This window comes from Pelodiscus sinensis, chromosome 23 (genome assembly GCF_049634645.1).
Source record: "Pelodiscus sinensis isolate JC-2024 chromosome 23, ASM4963464v1, whole genome shotgun sequence".
Classification (NCBI taxonomy): Eukaryota; Metazoa; Chordata; order Testudines; family Trionychidae; genus Pelodiscus; species Pelodiscus sinensis.
This window is the reverse complement of record NC_134733.1, coordinates 801130-823754: the sequence shown is the minus strand read 5'-3', so window position 1 is coordinate 823754 and position 22625 is coordinate 801130. Positions and strand designations below refer to the sequence as shown.

At 47.7% G+C, this 22625-nt stretch overlaps 1 protein-coding gene and 1 long non-coding RNA gene across 7 annotated transcripts in view; both read right to left on the bottom strand.

Moving 5' to 3' along the window:
* Positions 1-22625, bottom strand: part of SPEN (spen family transcriptional repressor) — a 147348-nt gene that overhangs the window by 45738 nt on the left and 78985 nt on the right. The window lies entirely within an intron of this gene.
* On the bottom strand, positions 1636-22292 carry LOC142819389 (uncharacterized). The gene is made up of 2 exons (XR_012897261.1): positions 12619-22292; positions 1636-11867 (listed from the first exon to the last, which is right to left on the bottom strand). It is a non-coding gene; the product is annotated as an uncharacterized LOC142819389 (long non-coding RNA).

Genomic DNA, 22625 nt, shown 5'->3' with positions numbered 1-22625 from the left:
TGGGTTTGTTTAGTTTGGAAAAGAGAAGGCAGAGAGGATATGATAGCGGTTTTCAAATACCTAAATGGTGTTAACAAGGAGGAGGGAGAAAAATTGTTCTCTTGGGCCTCTGAGGATAGGACAAGAAACAACAAGCTTACATTGTGGCAAGGAAGGATAGGTTGAACATTAGGAAAAACTTTCCAACTGTCAGGGTGGTTAAACACTGGAATAAAATATCCTAGGGAGATATTTAAGAGCAGGTTAGATAAACATCTATCAGGGATGATCGATCTAGACATTGTTTGGTCCTTCCATGAGGGCAGTGGACTTGACTTGATGACCTTGAGGTCCCTTCCAGTTCTAATATTCTATGTACTCTCCCCTCTGGGATAGTCAGGCAGTGATAAGCATGTTCAGAGCCAGGTTCAGGCGATCTGCGCATGCACAGATCGCTGGACGGCACAGCTGGCGAGCAGGGCTCACCGTGGTTCAGCGAGCCCTGAGCATGTTAACAGTGCAAGTGTTTCAAAGGGGCTGGAACAGCACTGTCTCTAGTGTTAAAAATGGACCTTCTTAAGATGTTGGCCTTGGAAAACCAGTCTCAGGAAGCTCTAACTCCTGCAGCATGTCTAAAAAGGGCACAGAAGTGCCCAAGAAAGACTAGAGAGGAGTTTTTGCAGTATGTTCTGAGGCATGCTGACACCCAACACAATTGAAGGAGCAGAGGGAAAATGATAGGAGGGAACGTAAGGAGAGCATACAGTGGCTCCTAACCATTATGGGGTAGCAAGTGGACAAGCTGGAGGCATTGTTGGCACTGCACATGAAGCAGCAACTGGTCCCCCTTGCAGCCGGTGTCACAAAACTGTTTTCCATACACATGCACCCATCACCACTAACACAATTTGGGCACCACTGCCGCACACCACACCTGCCCCACCCAACCTTCATTCATGCAAATTCCCACATGCTCCCAATGCACTCAGTTTCCATCTGCATGTAGTTTAGCTCTGATGAACAGCAGCCTCCATTGCACAACATATCAGACAGTGAAGCTGCTTATGTTCCTAGGACAGGGCTGGGCAAGATGCGGCCCAAAAGCCAGATCCAGCCCCCCTAACACACTTTGATCCAGCTCACGAACTGAATCGGGCCTCTTTCTATTTATATCCTGTGGCCTGTGCCACCAAATTTCCAGGATGTGGATCAGGCAGCAGGATCCTATTTAAATGGCTCTCAGCTCCTGGTCGTGCTGCTACCCTGGCAGGGGCTGGAGCAACAAGCTCTTTAAAGAGCCAGAGCAACCTCAAGTGTCTGCCAGACAACCCAGTAGCCATGGGGCCAAGAGATGCAAGCCCTTTGCTTTGTTTTTAATTCTAAGCCTCTGGCTCCAGGCAACTTTGAGGGGAGACTAGTCCCCAACCCTGCCTCTTCTGCCTCAGCCAGTGCCCCCTTCCAGGGTGGAGCCAGCCCATGACCAAGTACCAAAATTCATTAAGTGGCTCCCCTGTGCACATATTTCCCACACCTGTCCCTAGGACATATAAAAACCATGAAATTCTCATGGCATGCCTCACCACCTCTCTCTTCTCCTCTCTGTCTCCCATACCGTGCAGATGTTTCATATTTCAAATGTGTCCTTTGCTCACTGTGAAACATGAATTTCATTTATTAAGCAAAGAAATCTCTATTCCATTACATGAAAGCAAGGAAGCATACCCCAGCAAAGGTATAGTTACTGTAGCACTAAGTGCAGGGCACGGACAAATCAGTAATCACCTAGTAACACAGCCACCGCACTCTCATGAGTCACAAGTTTCGTTAATTTCAGCATCAAAATGCTGCCTTTAGGCATCCCTGATCATTGCAGCCCCACGCTGTGTTGCTCTAGCAGCCCTAGTTTCGGGCTTCCCCAACAGTGATCTTCTGGTCTGTGAAGAAAGTCCCTGCTTGCAGCTTCCTGAACAGGACAATGCACCTTTCTGGATCAGCCTGTATTACTGTCTGCGAAACAACCGTGGAGATCCACAAGCACCCACGGAACTAGAGAGAAATACACAGAGGTTAATGTTCTCTGAGGCTAGGTGATCTGGTGCCAGAACTGGAATGCACATGCCATCTATCACCCCACCACAGTAAACTGTCAGGGCTTTACATCTGCCTTTGTAGGCATGACCAGAGTTGACATTCTGTGACGTAGTTGGGACTTCATTCAGTTTGCTTTGTTATGCTGTATGTGATTCCTATTGTCCCGTGCTGCTCAGCAGTGTCTATCGCCCAGTGGGGGATAGGAACTTTGGGTGAAAACTCCTGAGGGAAGGCATGTAGAGAATGGCCCAGGCCATCCTGTCACCTGTTCCTAGGACAGTGGTTCTCAACTTGTTTCAGTCCATGGACCACCAGGCCAATCAAAAAATTTTCGTGGACCACCTCCTTTTTGAGATGGATGACGCGTCGCATGCTTGTGAACACAGTGTAAAACAGCCTAATGGCGATGCCTGCTCACGCTGTGACACCTTGGACAATGTTCCTGTGGACCTCCAAAAAAGTCACCATGGACCACCAGTTGAGAACACCAGTCCTAGGGGGAAGATGCAACCAATGGTAGTCAGATAACACCATAGGCCCGGGAAATGAGACAAAAGAGGCGGCGGGGGAGTTTGGAGGACTATGGACTGGTTGCCCTCTCTCTTATTGAATTTAGGATGTAAGAAGGGGGCTTGGAGAAGGAGGAGGTACAGGGCTGAGAGTACCTTCTCCCCAAGATGGATGATACTGACTGCTCCTGGTTACTGTGCTATGCTGTGTCCCTGTGAATCAATAAACCTTCTGTTCTACCTGCTGGCTGAGAGTCACATCTGACTGCAGATGGGGGTGAAAGGCCTAGGTGGCTCCCCACTCTTCGGTGACACATTCATGTCTCAAATTAAGGACAGTGTAAACACTGTGATTGTAATTTGGATTTACTGGCCTCCAGGTGATGACCCAGAGTGCTCCAGTGTGAATGCTCTGGCCAGCGCTTTGAACGCCAATGCTCTTCCACCAGGTGAGCAGACAAAGCCCTGGGGAACTTTTGAATGGTCATTCTCTTTTGGAGCAGCATGGACAACTCATGAGCACAGCAGAGCATGCACAGCCAGAGGCAAGAACTCACTCCAGCAAGGATCCTTAAAAAAACACTGCATCTGGTGTGGGGGTGAGGGGTTTTTTTGCGGGCAGAGCTCTGAACCAGGCAAAGAAACACTGTTATCTTTGCCAAAATTGCAAAAGTGCATGGTGAATAAGGGGTACACCAGGGATACACAGCATTAAATAAAAGGTGCTTAGAAAGCGTACCAAAGGACATAGTGAACAGTCTGGTTCTGAGCCACAGACATGGGAGGGTGTCAGACACCCATTAACCATTCACAGTTTCATCCCACCAGGCATTGGGTCCCTAACCCAGAATACGAATCTGGTGCAGGAACTGCGGGATTGCTACCCACAGTCCATCATTCAGTGCAACTCCTGAAAGTATGGATGTGCTCTGTCTATTACAGCCACCTAGTGGGGACATGGAAAAATCACATTTGTTAAATCAGAAGCTCAAAATATAATTAAATAAAATCAACCTATTTTTGTAATCACAATAGGGATGTAAAATTTCGATTATTTTGCTAATGGAATAGTCAATGCAATTTGCATTGACTATTCAATTAGTCAATAAGGGTGCTTCTACTTTTGAAGTGTAGCAATAGCCTGGCCCAGGGCTGTTGCTACACTTCAAAAGCAAAAGCGTTGCGGGGAGCATGTGCTGCAGCTTTGAAGCACACCCTCTCCTCTTCCCCCACCCCCCCACTACCTCTTTCTGATAGAGGCAGCAAGGGTGGGGGTTGGGAGAGGAGATTAGTCTGTTGACAATCTGATAAGCATTTGCTTATCAGATAGTCAACTAGTTGTTCACATCCCTAAATCACAAGTAGTCCTGTGGCACTTTAGGAACTAACAAAAATATATATAGCATCATGAACTTCCATGGGCAAAACCCACTTCTTCAGATGAGCTTGAGTGGAGAAAAAAGGGAGGACTAACAGAAAAAGAAGGGAGAGAAGAAAAATGTATCTGTCAATAGCAGTGAAGGTGCTAATGAGGCTAACAGAGTGGGCTGATATTTAGCTTACCCATATTTAGCTTTTGATGTCAATGACATGTTAAAAGTAAAGACGACTGGTTTTATAATGGGCCATCCAGTTAGGGTACATCTACAGTGCACAGCTATTTCAGGATACCTCAGCTATCCCGAAATAACTACCCTGCATCTACACAAGCCACTTACTTGGAAATATTTTTTAAAATAATAATAGGCACACTGTTTCACCATCCCAGTAATGCTCATTGCACAATGGATAAGGGATGGTTCGAAATAGCGCGTTATTCTGAAATGTGGTGCTGTGTAGACACGCCAAATTTCAAAATAATTTTGAAGTAACAGATGTAATTTGTGTACAAAATTGTATCTTATTTTGAGTTTAGGGTGCTGTGTAGATGCACCCTTACTGTCTTTGTTAAGCCTCAGAGAAATAGTGTCAAATTTGCAAATGAAGGTCAATTTTGCACTCTCTCTGTAGTTGACTTGTGAAAGTCCTTTGTAGAAGAACAGTCACTTTTAAATCCATGAATGAGTGCCCAGGCAGGTTATAATATTCCCCTACAGGTTTATGTTAAGTCATATCAGAAATGGTGTATGTCCACTTATCCTTTGTTGTAGAGACTGTCCAGTTTGGACAATACATGGCATAGGGGTATTTTTGGCACTTGATGGCATAGATCACAATAGAGAATGTGCAACTGTATGAGCCCCCCATGATGTGGCTTATATGGTTAGGACCTGTGACGGTGTTGCTTGAATAGGTGTGTGGACAGAGTTGGCAACGGGGTTTATTGCAGGGGTAGGTTCCTGAGTGAGTGTGTCTGAGGTATATGCGGTTGCTTGGCAGCTACAGCCCTGTCCGGGGGAAGGGGGGGAAGCAAGCTCCCCGCTGGGACCCCTGTGGATAGAGGCTGCTTTGCAGCAGCATCCCCTATCCACCCCTGCTGCCTCTCAGAGGATGCAGATGGCACCCCAGAGCAGTCCCAGCTTGCATTGATCGCCATGCTTCTGCATTTTAAATGTAGTAAGAACCCCGCGACTCTTACCTCATTTAAAATGCAGAGTTGCAACATGGGTGGTTCTGGAGCCCGCATGAACAAGGACAAATTGTATAGACTCGATTAGCCAGATAAATCACATTGTAACCTCCTTAGTCACAAATTGTTCCATTCTTCAAGCTAGAGAAAAGTGAAAGGCCTACTTAAAATAATAATTTGCCTTACAAATGGGTTGGTGTTACTTAAAGCAACACTGAAAACATAGCTGTTAGTAAACATAAAAGTCCTCTTCTGTCTTTATTTTCTATTAAATCAAGAACAAAATTCAAAAGAGCCCAATATTGCAATCTTAGTCATGGTGGGCAGATTCCTGTGCCTATATAGAAACAGGTGTTATGAGATTCTGCCACTATGTAATGGTCTAGCTGTGGTGACAAGATTACAGAACTGGATGCCAACATTTACTTGTATCACAGGCTTCAGCACCTAGAACATTTTTGTCTACACAACATCCAAAGCCTCCCTTCCCCCTCCCTTGTTAAAATTGTGAGAGAGAAATCCCAAGTCACATTATAGTTTCATAACATATATTCCAGTGTCACACTATTCTTTCAACAACTTGAGAGTAAAGGTTATAAATTCTATTATAATTTATATTTATATAGGAAAAATGTCTGCGCTTGAAAAAATGAACACAAAGCAAGTTATTCTTTTTGTTCTCCAGCAAAAGGGAGATGAGAGATTCCAAACTAGACAATGAACAAGGATACCTGCTGCTTCTTGTCAATGGCAGGCTGTGCTGAATCAAGGGATATCATAGCCTGCCTTACCCTTTTGCAATTTTAAAATGTGGGACAATTGTTGTTTCTGCAAATTGATTACAGAACTGAGTCAGCCGTCTGTTATTACAGCTATAGCCACAAGGAAACACTATAGCCATTCATGTAAAATAAATTACAAAGAAGCATTAAGGTACACTGAACAAAGTAATTTTAAAACCTGAAGTTTGGCAGTGAGTCCCTTGTAGTTAGAGTGGGTAAAAATACATTGGAAACCATTGTGATTTTTTTTTCCAGAGGGAAATTTATGTCAAATTGCAACAAAAATATTAAAATGACTTAGTTATAACTCCCTTTAAAAGAGAGCTTATATGCGTAATTGGTAATTGATCCTTAATTCTTTTAGCAATACTCAGAATTTTTTTCCAAAACTAACTGAAATCAGCTTATCTACTCAGTCTCTTTTTTTTTCTTCCTCCCTTCCATTTTTTCCCTCCCCCCCTTTTCATTATTTATTCTTAGATCTGTACTTCCAACTCTCCTGTCATTTGAAGAAATGGGTTGTGCCTACGAAAGCTCGACACTATCTACATGTTTTGTTAGTCTTTAAGATGCTACTAGACTATTTGTTTTTTTAAAGCTTTTCCTGTTACAGACTAACTCGGCTACCCCTCTGAAGCTTTTGAAATCAGCAGTTCAGCCTAGATCAGCTAGAAGTCAATCAGCAGTTAGGATAATTTAAAAAAAAAAAAGATATTTCCTTCAAAGATCTATTAAGGACAGTAAGGCCTTGTCTATGCTGGCACATTTTGTCACCAAAATCTGAGAACGTTTACACTGCAAAGCAACTTTTGTCGTGAAAAAACCCACCATTTTGGTGTTTTGAGCAAAACACCAGACACCAAAACTATTCTGGTGTTTTGACAAAAAACTTCCAGCCCCATGAGAGAGTTTTGTCTTTTACCCTCCCTTTATTGTCAACAAACATTTGGGGACTCTACTGCTTGTTTTGTCTAGAGAACTGGCTTTCACCAGTCTCCCACAATGCCTGAACTGATGGCTGTGCTCAATGTTTTGTGATCTCTGCTGCCCTGCAAACACACAACCCCTCCCCCTCTTCCAAACCTCCAAGTAGTATCGGACTAGCAGTGAGCCGCTATTTGGGGAACAAACAAATAAATGGAGTGCTCCTAATATGTCAGGAACATGACAACAGGCTGACTGCTGCTGCAGCGGGAGGACTGGAGACACTGCTGTGCTGCTTTTACATTCCTCAGCAGAGGGGAATCACAAAGCTACGAGGCAAGTAGCACAGGGATCAGCTCTACCATCCCATAACACTGCACTATGGGATGCTTACCCACATTGCTTCACAGTCAGAAGCTGTTCTGTACCCCCAAAGAGGCGATCCACTCTCAGCCTGTGGTTGATGCACCTGGCAACTAGTCTCAGAAAGCACTGAAACGACTTGCAAGGATTGGGAGGCTTTTAGGTTCTGTGTGATGCCACTATCAGCACAGGGTCAGTCATATGGAGAACAGACCATTGATGCAATCTCTTATGTTTCAGTAATCTGCCTCACAAACCTCATCAAATTGTCATGCAGCTGCTGGGCCAGCCTTCTCAAACTAGCTGGCAAAGCAAATGTAGTATTTAACTCCTGAAGACTGACATTCCCTGGCCACTGTGCCCTCTGTGCAGTGATGATCCACGTATGGTACTGGACAGAACCTGCAATCAAGTAAAAGACCCTCTCCTTTGCTTCTCTGCTCACCCTAAGCAGCGCATTGTCCAGGGGTGTCCAAACTTTTTTCAAAGAGGGCCAGATTTGATGAAGTGAACAGGCGTGAGGGCCGACCATTTTGCCTGACATTCTTTGAACTGTTAAAATTAAATGCAAATTAACTATTTTATGCAAAGTTTATTGCAAACGGCATACTTTTCATTTCGTCACATGGATGACAAATCTAAACAGGTGTTAAATCACTCTGCCTTTCATATCTGAAGGCCAGATGAAAAAAAATCCAGGAAGCTGAAATATGTCAGGAACATTGTAAAGTACATTACATATTATTGGTAATAAAGGTTGTCTGTAACTTTTAAGTTCAAAAAATATGAACAGGAACATAACACCAAGTATACATGTTGTGTCCAAATATATTTGTAACTGATTTAGACCAACTGACATTAACTGAGATTTTACAATGCATTCATCTCAATACATATGGATTCGTTGGGGGCCATAAAAGATAGATATTGCCAAATTACCTGTGGGGCCGTATTAAACCGGAACACGGGCCGCAATTGGCCCGCGGGCCGGACTTTGGACATGCCTGTCTTACAGGATGAACACAGTGCATGGAAAGGAGTGGCCATTACTAAACTTCCTCTCTCCCTTCCTGCAGTGGTTTCCCCAAATCACACCCAGAGTACAGTATGTCTACTTGTGAATAAAAACCTCCTGCTCCCAAGCTTGGCTGCACAAGGGATTGCCCTGCAATGCTGCAGCAAGGGTTCTCCTAGTCCTTTCCCCTCTTCCTCTGCACCTAGACTTTCCCCATCTGTCCTAATGGTGAACTCACCATTGTAGGGTTCCTGTATGTTATGTACGCTCTCTAGTAATCAGGCAGTGATAGGTATGTGAACAGTGCAAGTTTTTCAAAGGAGCAGTGCTGTCCCTAGTGTTAACACTCTGCAACATGTTGCAATTTTGTCCACTATGACCCCATGATCTCTTTCAGCAATATTCCTTTCTAGACAGTAGCTTCCCCATTCTGTATATGTGAAACTGTTTATTTTAAGTGGAGCACTTTGCATTTTTTTCTTATTAAACTTCATCCTGTTTACCTCAGACCATTTCTCTAGTTTGTCCAGATCATTTTTAATGTTGACCCTACCTTCCAAAGCAGTTGCAACCCCTCCCAGCTTGGTATCATCTGCAAACTTAATAAGTGTACTCTCTGCCATCATCTAAGTCCTTGATGAAGTTATTGAACAGAACCAGCCCCAAAACAGACTCCTGCAGAACCCCACTTGTTATGCTCTTCCAGCAGGATTGTGAATTGTTAGTAATGCATGGCGATCGCACTGTGGAAACTGGCTACTCCAGACAGCTTTTGCTCAGAGCACCAATCACTATGGAATGGGAAAGTCAATCTTTGGACTCTTGTAGATGGATGTGTGCAGGGCCATCGAAAGCATCCTTCTCCAAAAGACGGTGACTCTGAGCAACATGCTTGAAATTGTAGATGCTTCGCACAGATGAACTTCCCAAACTGGGGTGGGGTGGTAGATGGCTTGTACATTCCATTCTGGGCACCAGACCACCTAGCCTTTGACTACATCAACAGCAAGGGGTATTTCTCCATGGTTCTGCAGGCACCTTTGGATCACCATGGGGGTTTCACAGACAATAACAAAGGCTGGTCCAGAAAGGTGCATGATGTATACATCATAATATTCATGAACGGAAGGGTGAAAAGTTCACTCGGAGCTGGACTGCTGAGGCACAGCGCCTGGAGGCTGAGTTTGAACAGGGATGCTTTGAGGTAGCAATTTGATGCTGAAAGTAGGTGAAACTTGTTGTCAATGGTTGTGCTACTAGGGAGTTACTGATTGGTTTGTGCGCTGCACTTAGCGCTACAGTGACCATAGCTTCTCTCAGGTACACTTGCTTTCATGTAATGGAATAAAGATTTGACACACATGAATTACATGTGTTCTACAGAGTGAATATATGACGCATGTGAAGCATGAAACATCCGCACTGTGTGGGAGACAGGAAGGGAGAAGGTGGGAGAGGCAGGAGAGTGAGGCATACCCCAAGAATTCGATAGGTTTGTATATGTCCAAAAACATATGCAGCCAAGCAGTCTGCTGTGCAGCGGGGGCTGCAGTTCATCAGGACTAAACTGAGTGTGGATGGGCATTGAGTACATTCATCGCTTGTGAGAATCTGCATGGATGGAAGTTGGGTGGGCAGGTATGGAGTGCAGCAGATAGTGCCTAGGAACAGAGTGGCTCCCAAATTATATTGGTGCTGATGGAAAACAGTTTTGTGACACCATCTGCGGAAGGAGGAGAGGGGACAGTCTTGCAGTGCCTTCAGTGTGTTCACTTGATGCGCCATAACGTTTAGGAGCCTCACCATGCTCTCCTTAAGCTCCCTCCTGTTACTATCCCTCCATTCTTTCAATTGTTTGTGGTTCGCATTAGCATGCCTCAAGACATCTCACAGAAATGGCTCCCTAGTCTTTCTTCAGCACTTTGGTGTCCTTCTCTGATGCTTTGCAGCAGTAAAAACTTCCTGAGATTGGTATTCTGAGCCCAGCTTTATTGAGGGCAAAATTGCAACATGTTGCAGAGTGTCCAATGTAATGTACATGCTAAATATATGATTTTGAGATGCATTTATGGGAGTGTTGTGAGCAAGACACGAGAAGTCATTCTTCTGCTCTACTTTGTGCTGATTAGGTCTCAATTGGAGTACTGTATCCAGTTCTGGGCACCACATTTCAAGAAAGATGTGGAGAAATTGGAGAAGGTCCAGAGAGGAGCAATAAAAATGATTAAAGATCTAGAAAACATGAGCTATAAGGGAAGACTGAAAGAACTAGGGTTGTTTAAAGAAGATGGAGAGGGGACATTATAGTGGTTTTCAAGCATCTAAAAGGGTGTTATAAAGAGGAGGGAGAAAAATTGTTCTCCTTGACCTCTGAGGGTAGGACAAGAAGCAATGAGCTTAAATTGCAGCAAGGGAGGCGGTTTAGGCTGGCGAGCAGGGAAAACTTACTGCATGTTAAGGGGGTTAAACACCGGAATAAATTGTCCAGGGAGGTTGTAGAATCTCCATCAGTGGAGATATTTAAGAGCAGGTTAGACAAACACCTGAACAGTGCTTGGGTCCTGCCGTGAAGGCAGGGGACTGGACTCCATGACCTCTCAAGGTCTCTTCAAGTTCTAGTGTTCTATGATTATCCACTGGCAGGGCAGCTCTTATTCATGTGTTTTTGTGCTGCAGGCTGGGGCTGAGTTCAATACTCAGTCCAATGAAAGTGGCTATCCTCACCTAAATGGTTGACAGACTATCCTATTGCCTCTGTATAAATACATAGTACACCCACACCTGAAATACTGCATGCAGATGTGGTCGCATCATCTCAAAAAGATATATTGGCATTGGAAAAATTTAAGAAACGGACAATAAATGATTAGGGGTTTGAAACGGCTGCCATATGGGGAGAGATTAATAAGACTGGGTGTGGGGATGTAACAGCGACCTATAAAATCATGACTGGTGTAGAAAAAGTGAATAAAGATGACTTATTTACTCCTTCCCATAACACAGGAACTAAGGGTCACCAAATGAAATTAATAGGCATCAGGTTTAAAACAACAAAAGAAAGTACTTCTTCACAGGACACATTCAACCTGTGCGACTCCCTGCCAAAAGATTATATGAAGGCCAAGACTATAACAGGGTTGAAAAAAGAGCTAGCTAAATCCATGGAGAACATATCTCCTGAGTTGAGCAGGAGAATGGGCAACAGGGGATGGATCATGTAACTGCCTGTTCTGTTCATTCCTTGTGGGGCACCTGACATTGGCCACTGTTGGGTGGTTGTGGATGTGTGCATAGAAATGCTTGCAAGTGTTGGCCACCCCTTGTAGTTCCTGAAGATTTATATGAAGGGTTGTTTTGCTGTCGATTATTTAGCTCAGGGTCAATGGCCCATTTGCATGGGCTCCCCATCCAAGGAGTGATGCTGTACTGTGATCTGTACTGACAATTTCTATTGGAATGGGACCCCCCACTAGAGGATTGTGCAGGGTGGTCCACCATTTGAGGGAGGCAACCACATTGGATGGGGAGGGGATACGTGTTTGTGTATCTAATGTTCGGATGAAATATAAACTGATAGACAATGTTGAAAGCAACGAAGATGTAGACAGGAATGGAAAACCACAAACTGTGGAGGCCTGTGGCGGGGTAGCCCCGCCCCTCCCGGGAGTCGCCGGCACGCCGCGGAGAGGGGGGGAGGACTCAACCCCCGGGACGGCACAGCCCGCCGCCTGCGGCTTCAGCGCAGGGAAGCCGGCGCCCCGGCCGGGGAACGAGCCGGGGGAAGCCGCCGCGGCACAGGCGGCCGCGCACGGGGCAGGAGCGGGAGAACCGGCACCCCGGCCGGGTGACGAGCCGGGGCCGGCAGTTAGCGCCGGAGGGGGACGAGGGCGGGGTGACGTCAGGGGGACGTCACCTGACGCTCTACCCTGGGAGGGCCCGCAGGCAGACGAAGGGGCTGACGTCATCTGCCTGCGACCGGCGGCCCATTCAAAAGTGGCCGGGCGGCCGGCAAAAGGGGAAGACGCCGAGGAGACGTTTCCCCCGCAAAGACCAGCGAGCGTAAGCTGGTGTTGGAGGCCCTGGGTGGGGGCCGAGGGAACACCCAGGTGAACCGCTTGGTTCCGGGGGGGAAGAAGTGGCCCAGGGCAGGGATGTGGACCCTGAGAGCAGGGGAGTTTAGGGGTCTCGACCCCCCCTGTTAGGTGGGGAGTTTTTCCCTCACCTTAGGGCCCTGGGCTGGGGTCCGGAGCGAGGGCGGGCCCGGACCCCCTTCCCCCAACCGCCGCGGGGCATACCGAGTAAGTTGCGTGCAGCGGCAAACAACGCTTTGGTGACTGAGGGGGCGGACATAAGCCCCCCCCCCCGGGGGTCAATCCCCTACAAGGCCATATGGCCCATCAGTTGCAAACAGGTAAGTACTGGCACGGCCAGGCTCATGGAAACCACCATGGCCAGATCCTGTATCAACTGGACGCTTTGCATTGGTAAACAGGCCTGTGTAGTGATGGAGTTGAGCTGAATGCCTATGAAGTCCAAATCGTGTTGTGTCTCTGTAGAAGATGAATCCTTTATGAGACAATCATTGAGGTATGGGAAATTATAATATCCTGACGGTATTGGACGTGTTCTGATGCAACAGTGAAACAAAGAAATCACCTGTGGGAATGGTCATGTGAAAATAGGCATCTTGTAGGTCGAGGGTCTTTTGTCCAGCACTGGGATTATAGATGCTAGAGTAAGCATTTTGAACTGCTGCTTGCATAGATATTTGTTGAGCTTGTGAAGATTGATCATGGGTCTCCAGCCTCCTGTTCTTTTCTTTGAGAGAAAATTACTGGAGTAGAAGTCTTTGCCTCTGAATTGGTCCGGTACTTTCTCAACTGCTCCTATGGGGAGAAGACTGTGTACTTCTTGCCTTAGGAGCTCCTCATGAGAATGGTCCCTGAAAAGGGACGAGTAAGGTGGAGAGGTTGGAGGGAGAGATAAAAGGGATGGTGTAACCTGGCATTACAATCTCGAAGACCCAACAGTCCATGGTGATGGCAGCTCATTGGTGGTAAAATGGGTGCAAGCAGTGAAGAAATATGGCAGCATGTTTGTTAAGAGGATGTGCAAGGGAGAGGGTGAGCAGACCCCCTTGATCAACATCTCAAATTTGCTGTTTATTGGATTGTTGAGTGGAGGAGAGATTATTTTGTGATTGCTTTCTCTGAGCTTGTAATCTAGAGCAAGACTGATCAAAGTTGCCTAGGTAACTTGTGGAATCTCTATCTCTGGAGATACTTAAGAGCAGGTTAGATAGACATCTATCAGGGATAGTCTAGATGGGTGCTTGGTCCTTCCATGACAGCAGGGCACTGGACTCAATGACCTCTCAAGATCCCTTCCACTTCTAGTGTTCTATAAAGTTCCACTGATGGTTGCGAGAGTACAAAAAACCATGGTATGGTTGGTAGGCGACAGTATGGTGGCATGTACATTCCTAGGGTACGCAACGTGGTGCGAGAGTCCTTGCTTGGAGATAGGACCTCATCAGTAGTCACCACAAACAGTTTCTCTTTATCAAAGGGGAAGTCCTCCACTTAATTCTGCAGTTCCTTAGGGACCCCAGCAGCTTGAAGCCAAGAAGCCCTCTGCATGACTATAGAAACGGCTCACCAAACCACGGTGAGCCCCGCTCGCCAGCCGCGCTATTCGGCGATCTGCGCACGCGCAGATTGCCCAAACCTGGCTCTTCCGGGTTACAATCTACTCGCCATGGGAGAGTAGATTGTATTATTTGTCGAGCCCTGACCATAGATGTTGTGGTAGAACAGGCTACAGTTTAGTGGTAAAACAGACCAACATCTAGGGCCATTTATAAGGTAGTACAGGCCACAGTATAGCCCTCCTGCACTATGGACTTCCGGACAGGTCTTTTATTGTCCGGGAGATGGTCCAGCAGCTCTGTCAAAGTAACTGCCAAAGTAACTGCCTGCATATTTATTCCTGCCTCTGGAAATTTCCACTACATGCATCTGACGAAGTGGGTCTTTGCCCACGAAAGCTTATGCTCCTACACTTCAGTTAGTCTATAAGGTGCCACAGGACTCCTCGTCACTTTTGTCAAAAGTAGAGTAATTGTCAAAATCATGGTTGGCTATAAGAGCCAGGAAGTTGGCTATTCGGAGCTGGAAAGTTGAAGAATACATCTTCCTGCCAAACAAGTCCATGCATTACTCTCCTTATGCTGTGGCGTACAGCCGCTCCCAGAGTTGTGACCACCTCCACTTACGACCATCCGCAATTACGACCAAAGCGGTCATAAATGCAGATCCGAGTTACGAACGGTGATCCACGCTTACGAACAGCATGGTCGCCATGTAACTCTATGGGATCTGAGTTACGAACACTGAGTTACAGACCAAGTGTAGGTCTGTAACTTGTTCGTAACTCAGAGTGGCTGTATTGTGGTAGTTTTGATCTGTGACATATCATATCCTAATTCCCTGGCAACTGATGAGTGAGAGACTAAGAAGTTCATGCCTTTGGCAGGACTGAAATATGTATCGGCCTGTTTATTGAGGGTGGGGGACAGAAGCTGGGGTCTGCCATATTTCAGCCACCTCCAGGAATGCTTCATTGATAGGTAGTGCAATCTTGGCTTGATCAGTAGGCTGCAGATGTTTGAGGTTACTTCTCCTGAGCCTCTGAGCTGTACCACCTGACTGGTGGCTACCCTCTTGAACAGTTCCTGGAACTGTTTTAAATCGTCTGTTGGGGACATCATCTGGGATGACCGCCTGATCCAGGGAAAAAGAGGATTGGTCAGTAGGAGAAGCATCAGGATGCGGAGGCTCAGCCCCATCTAATATTTGGCCCTCCTCTGTGTCAGGCTGCTCAGTGGGTGGCAAACTACAGGCACGTGATGATGGTGGGTGAATGGCTGGTGTTGGGGATGAAACATTAGATCAATGCCTGGAGACCAAACGATGACAAATGGTGACCAATGTCTAGAATAAGGTGGTGGGTAATGCCACTGCATCACCCAAGGAGGAAGATGAGTGAAGGGCTGTTCATGTCTGTACTGGTCACAGTAGGATCTCGTAGGTGAGGAGTGTTGTGATGAAAAGACACGCCTGCAGCTGTCATTGAAGGTGTTGTGAACCAAGAGCACTGGAGATCTAGGAAACCTAACAGCCTCATGAGGAAGAAGGTGATGGAGAGTGTTGCGGTGCCGTAACCTGATCTGGTTTGCGGCACTGGAGTGTATGGAGAAGCGTGTCAGTGTTGTCTTCTAGGGGCTTGAGTAATGTGCCCCGAAGACGACTCGATCGGTGCCAGTGAGTGTGGTGCTGATGAGGGTAACATCGTTGCCAGTGGCAATGGCATTTGTTCCGGGCTGGGACCCCTAGCCAACACCTTGTTCAATTTACAGTGGACCTGTGTCTTTGCAGAGGGTTTTTGCCAGCACCAATGGTATATACTCCACATTCTACTTCTCTGGTTCTCATGTCCTTGGGGTTACATGCAGGGACTTCAGTTCCACAGCGCTTGTGGAATACATGCTTGCAAGTGCAGGATGTTCCTGGCTTATCTCTGGTAATGACGTGAGTGGACTGGTGAAACACTCTTCTTAGTGGCTGTTTTTGGTATCGGAGAGCAAGCTTGTTGCTTTTCGGCCCTAGGAGGGTCTAAGTGAGAGGGAGAGTCTCTGGACTAAGGCAGCTGAAGCACCTTGTCAAACAGGAGCATGTGAAGATGCATCTCCTTATCATGGTGCGTCCTTGCCATTAATTTACAGCAATGAGGGGATTTTGGGGGAATGTGTGCCTAATACACATACAGCTCCCATCTGACCTGACGCTGGCACTGACGTACGTACGTACGTACATGTGTGTGTGTTTAACAGCTGAGGTGATCCACCAGCATCTGCAGCACCATCAACAAGTGCCTCTTGCAGTTTGTGCGCTCTCTGGCAAGGTGATCAGGGATCAAGAATGGGATGTGCATTCCTCTATTGCCCCACGGTAATTAGGGAACCCCATTGTGACAAAAGCCGTCCCTGCACAGTGGCATGCATTACCCTCCATAGCAGAATGGTATTGATTGTTTTGGATACTTATAGAACAGCAGCCCCCACTCCGAATTATTCCCAACTGACTGGTAGCTGTTTGGTGTTGCAAGCTTCTACGGGGCAATTGCCATGCACTTCTCCACTGTCAGAGCAGGTCTCCTTGGGGTGTCCCTGAGCTTCAGGCCAGGGAAAGCTATTTACAAAGTTCCATGAAAGTGGCCTTGTGCATTCAGAAGTTTTGCAGCCATCGCTGACTGTCCCATATCTGCAGCACTATGTGGTCCCAACAGTCTGTGCTTGTCTGATGGCACCAGAACCAGCGTTACACTGCTTTCAGAGGATTGATTGCTGGCTGCATTTGCAATTCTCTCAACTCAATTCTCTCTACTCACCACATGAATGGCATGCCCATGACATTCCGAGATTCATCCTCATCCTGGCGTAACATGCTTTTGCTCTCGATATACTCCACATTAAGCACACCAAGCTAGACAAACATCCCAATGCTTTGATGCACAACGGGATTCACAAGGGGAACCACGTTCACACTGCTATGGCATCCGCACTGGTTCTGACAGCAGCATGGGATGGCAGCCATGAGCCGAGGAGCCAGTTTAAAAAGCACACTAGCTGCCTGCCACCCCACACTGCTGCCTCTAACCCCCCCTTGCAGATAGAAGCTGAGGCCATGGACCAGCCACTGCAGACAGAGGCTCCCATGCCCTGCTCCTCTGCCGTGGAGCTGGTGCTGGGGGAACTGGCTTTTAAGGCAGCTCCCCACTCCTAGCACTGGTTCCTGCCTGCATCCCCGTCACTGCCTCTGTAGGACACAAAGGGGGAGGGGTGCAGGAGGGTCTGAAGAGCTTGCTCCCAGCATATCAGCTCCAGCCTGTCTCCCCCCCCCCCCCCCCACACACCCCCCCTCTGTGCTGCTGCCTCTATATGAGAGGCAGCAGCATGGGGGAAGACATAGTCAGTGCTTTTGGGGAGCCGTCTTAAAGCCATTTCCTCACATGTACTAGTTCCCGCACCCCTCCCCTCTTTGCTGCCTCTGTATCAGAAGCAGCAGGTTGAGGGGGAATGCGTGTAGTTGACAACATTAACCAACAAGTACAAGCTTATTGGTTAATCGTATAGTGTAGTACACACTGGCATCTCTAGTACAACCTAAATTAATTGCTCAATTTCCACCTAAAATGGATTAAATCTTTAAAATGATTCAAATTCAACTGCTGTGAGAGGCATGTGTGTTATGATCCTTATTTTTTCCAATGGAATAACTGAAGCAGAAAGAGGCTAACGGCATTTCCTAAGGTCACACAGTAACTCAGTGAGAACAGGAAGAGAAAAATCCATTTCCTGGTGTCTAGATCACAGTGTATTGGTGCTCCTGCCATTTTCTCATCAAGCCAAGAATGCATATCGCTCAAAACACGTTTTTACTTGGAGCTATGCATGCAGCCTGGGGCCATGCCCCAGCTGGACTCCCGTGCTGATCCTGGGCTCCACAAGGCACTGCCACTTTGAAATGCCATGGGGATCACAGGGCCGCTTTGAAATGCCTTGGGGAGCCCATGCTCCCTGCAGTGCTTTCACCTTTGAAGTATAGCAACAGTCCTTAGGGATGCACCCTTATCGACTATTTGATTAATCAATTAATATAAATTTAACATCCCTAGTAGCAGCCTGAAATATCCCTCAGGTTTCATGAGACTGCTTCACTCATAGAATCCTAAAGCTGGAAGAGACCTCAAGAGGTCATCAAATCCAGCCCCCTGCCCAAGGCAGAACCAATCCCAACTAAATCAATCCAGCCAGGGCCCTGTCAAGCCAAAAGAAGAGGTTACTTATCTCGTAACTGTAGTTCTTCGAGATATGCTGCTCACACCCATTCCAATCAGGAATGTGCACGCCACGTGCACGGATCTCGGAGCTTTTTTCCCCCCCTCAGCAGTATCCATAGGGCCAGCCAGGGAGCCCTCTGGAGTGTCACCGGGATAACGGCGCATATATACCCCTGCTGGCCCCCTCCACCTCCTCAGTTCCTTCTTGCCGAAGTCCTCCGACGATGGGGAGGAGGGTGGGATTTGGAATGGACATGGAGCAACACATCTCAAAGAACTACCGTTACGAGATAAGTAACCTCTTCTTTGAATGCTTGCTCACGTCCATTCCAATCAGGTGATTCCCAAGCCGTTTCCACTGGCGGCGGGGTTGGAGAGTAATGACACCTCTCTCTCTATAGATTGCAGCACTGCCCTACCCACAGATGCGTCAGCTCTGGCCTGCTGCGTGATGGTGTAGTGGTCTGAGAAGGTATGTACGGAGCCACCCTACAGATATAGGCACTTGAGCCAAGAATGCAATGGATGTGGCATGCGCTCTCAGTGAGGGAGGAGTCTTCCCCAGTCCATGGTAACACTCGTTAATGCATGAGGTGATCCTTGAGGATAAACACTGAGCTGACACTGGCGCTCCCTTCATTCTTTCCACGAAAGAAATAAAAAGTTGTGATGACTTCCGGAACTCCTTTGTCCTGTCTATATAAAAAGTGATGGCCCTCCTCATATTCAGGCAATGTAAAGCCTGCTCTTTAAATGTGTTGTGTGGCTTAGAGAAAAACACCAGTAAATAAATGTCCTGGGACATATGGAAATGAGAAACCACTTTAGGAAGGAAGGCCAGATGAGGGCGAAGCCTAACCTTGTCCTTAAAAAAGACTGTGTACAGGGACTCTGAGGAAAAGGCTCATAGCTCAGACACCCTCTGGCCGATGTAATCGCTATCAGAAATACCACTTTCCATGACAGATGCTTTAAAGAACAGGTGGCTAGTGCTTCAAAGGGCGGAAGCATAAAGTCCCTTAAGTACCACGTTAAGGTCCCAGAGGGAATGGGGGACGCATTTGTGGCATTAGCCTGTCGATCCCCTTCATGAATTTCTTTATCATTCTACTAGTGAACACCGACCTTCCCCCGGGTGGAAGGCTGTAATCGCTGCCAGATGGACTCTCAGGGAGGACATGGCAAGGCCCTGGTGCCTGAGCTGTAGGCATATCAGAGGAATATTGGCCATAACTGGGTCTATGCCCCTTTGTTGAACCCATAACACGAACCTTTTCCATTTGGCTTCATAAAGGGCCCTGGTAGATGGTTTTCTGCTTTCCAGTAAGACCCTTTGGACTTCCTGAGAGCAGCCCCATTCTATGTTGGAAAGCCACTCAGGTTCCAAGCTGCAAGGTGGAGGGCCCCCAAGTTCGGATGGCATAGAATCCCCTACCCTAGATCTTGCATGAGCAGATTCGAGATTATAGATAGTCGCACCGGGTCCACTACCGACAGTTCTTTCAGAGTAGAGAACTAGTGTTGGTGGGCCCACATTGGTGCTATCATGATGACCCTGCCCTGAAACGCCAGACCCTGACTACTGTCCTGTATCAGTGAAAAGGGAGGGAACACATACAGCGGGTGATTGGGCCATTGTATATGGAGAGCGTCCCCTAGGGAGCCAATCCCCTGCCCCCTGAGGGAGCAGTATTTCCTGCACTGGGCATTGTCCCTGGATGCAAACAGATCCAGAACCCCACCTTCGGAAAAACTCCTCTAGAATATCCCTCCTTATCATCCACTCGCGGACTTGAAAAGAGCGGCTGAGACTGTCTGCTAGATTGTTGCTGGACCCCAGAAGGTAGGTAGCTTGCAGGTAAATGTTCTTGAGCAGGGCTCAAACAATGTAATCTACTTGCCTGTGGTGAGTAGATTACACCCCGGAAGAGCCGGCGCAGAACCGCGTGGCTGGCAAGCAGGGCTCACCACCGCTCGGCGAGCTCTGTTCTTGAGTATGCATAGCTCCCAGAGTTCGAGGGCCTCCCTTCACAGAGGGGAAGAGAAAGAACCCCCTATCTGCTGATGTAGTACACGGCTGAGGTATTGTTGGTCAACACCTCCACCATCTTGTTCTCTATCAGGGGCAGAAATGCCTGACATGCTAACCTGATTGCTCTGAGCTCCTTGACACTGATGTGCAAGGAATTCTCCCTCATTGGCCATAAGCTCTGTGTCCTCAGTGTCCCCAAGTAGGCCCCCCGCCCAATGTCCGATGTGTCTGTCACTAATTACACAGATGGGGCCTGTTTGGTGAAAGGGACCCCTGCGCACACCACGTCCTCCTGAGTCCACCAGTCCAATGAGTGAAGTACTGAGTTTGGGAGGGTAACCATCATGTCCAGGGGCTGGCACACTGGGTTGTGGGCGGTTCTCAGCCAGCCCTGGAGTGTAAACAGCCTCAGTCTGGCGTGTGACACGACATACGTACAAGCCGCCATAGGTCTCAGAAGACGCATACAATTGCAGGCAGTAGTCAAGGGAGACATCTGAAGGTCCATAATCATTGCACACGTATGGGCACAGATGCTGTCTCTGCCATGGAATTCAGGAAGGCCCCATCAAATTCTATTGTCTGAGACGGACTCGCGGTAGACTTTTCTTCGTTTAGTATGAGGCTGAGTTGGAGAAACAGTCGCCTGGTATTCGAGACTTGTGCCATCACCTGTTCCCGAGACGACCCTCGTATTAGCCAATCGTCCAGATAAGGGAAAACATGTACACCCTGATGTCTTAAGAAAGGCCACTACCGGAGCCATACACTTGGTGAATACCCTCGGCACTGTGGTTAGGCCAAATGGCAAGACTGCAAACTTAAGTGTTCACCGGCCACTACAAATCTGAGGAATCTCCTCTGGGCAGGGATTATTGTAATATGGAAGTAAGCACCTTTTAAGTCGAGGACAGCGAACCGATCTCCTTTCTAAAGGAATGGAATGATAGAGGCTAGGGGACCATTCTGAACTTCGTTTTCCTTATGGATGAGTTCAAGCCCTAGGTCTAGAATGGGACAAAGGCCCCTTTCGCCTGTGGAACGAGGAAATATCTGGAATAAAAACTCCTTCCTTTGAACTTGTCTAGAACAGGTTCCACTGCTCCGAGGTGCAGAAGCTTTGCGATCTCCTGCTTTAGCAGCGTTTCGTGAGAGGGGTCCCTAAAGAGGGAAGGGGAGGGAATGAGGGAAAGAGAAGGGGATCGAATAACCCTGTGCTACCAAGGCCCAAGACCCACTGGACTAAAGTTATGGAGGCCCAGGCCTGGTAGAAACAGGACAAACAGAAACCAAAAGGGAGTAACTGAAGTGTGAGTGATGCACTGTCCTTGACCATACCCTCAAAAAAGGGTTTAGGGTGCTGGCCTGCAGACGTGGTGGGCCCCTTATCTTGTCCCGACCTCGAGTCCCTACACCTGTTTCTAGGTGGGTCATTCTGCTAGAAATTACGGCCCCTTCGTCTACCCCGATCAGAAGTGAAACGGTTTCCCTGCAGGTCTAAGGTTAAGGGGCCGCCTCAGAGGCCCGGGTGCGTGGATCCCCAAAGATTTAAGTGTTGCCCTTGAATCCTTTAAACTATGTAGTTTTGAGTCAGTCTGGTCCGAGAATAGATGCCCTCCCTCAAAAGGGAGATCCTGAAGGGAGGTCTGGACATTGGGAGGGATGCCCAACACTTGTAACCACACACTCCTTCTCATTACAACAGCCGTCGCCATTGTTCTGACTGCCAAGTCGGCTGCATCAAGCGCCGTCTGCAAGGCCATACGGGCCATCGTTCTGCCCTCATCTGTCAGAGCCCTGAACTCTTGCCGGTGGTCCTGCAGCAAGCAATCTCTGAACTTGTCCATAGCGGACCATGTATTGAAATCATATCTCCCAACATAGCCTGATGATTAGCTATGTGTAATTGCAGGCCCCCCGTAGAGTAAGCTTTTCTTCCTAGAAGATCCAATTTCTTTGAATCCTTGGCCTTGGGGGTAGGCCCCGGGGAAGCTTGTCATTCTCTCTGCCCTGCTGCCTGGTCAACCAAGGAGCTTGGACGGGGATGCAAGAACAAATACTCATGCCCCTCCAGGGGGACAAAGTACGTTTTTCTCCATGCCCTTCTGGGGGGGGGGGGGGGGGGGAGGAGAGGAGGAATGGAGGCTGGTGTCAACCAGAGCGTCTTTGCCAACTTTTCCACCGTTTTTATCAGGGGCAATGCCACCCTCCCAGGAGTAGTTGCCGAGAGGATGTCCACCATACGATCTGCCTCTTCATGCACTTCCTCCATCTTTACCGACAACTTGGCCGTCAATCTCCTCAGAAGGTCCTGTTGGACCCTACCGTACATCAATGGCAACGATGGGGCTGGCTCACTGAGGGCCTCATCAGGCGATGATGATGAGGAGTCCCTCGGTATGGGCTGGTCCTCCAGCTGCTCATCCACCGGTGGTCCTAGCTGTGATGACGGAGCTACAGG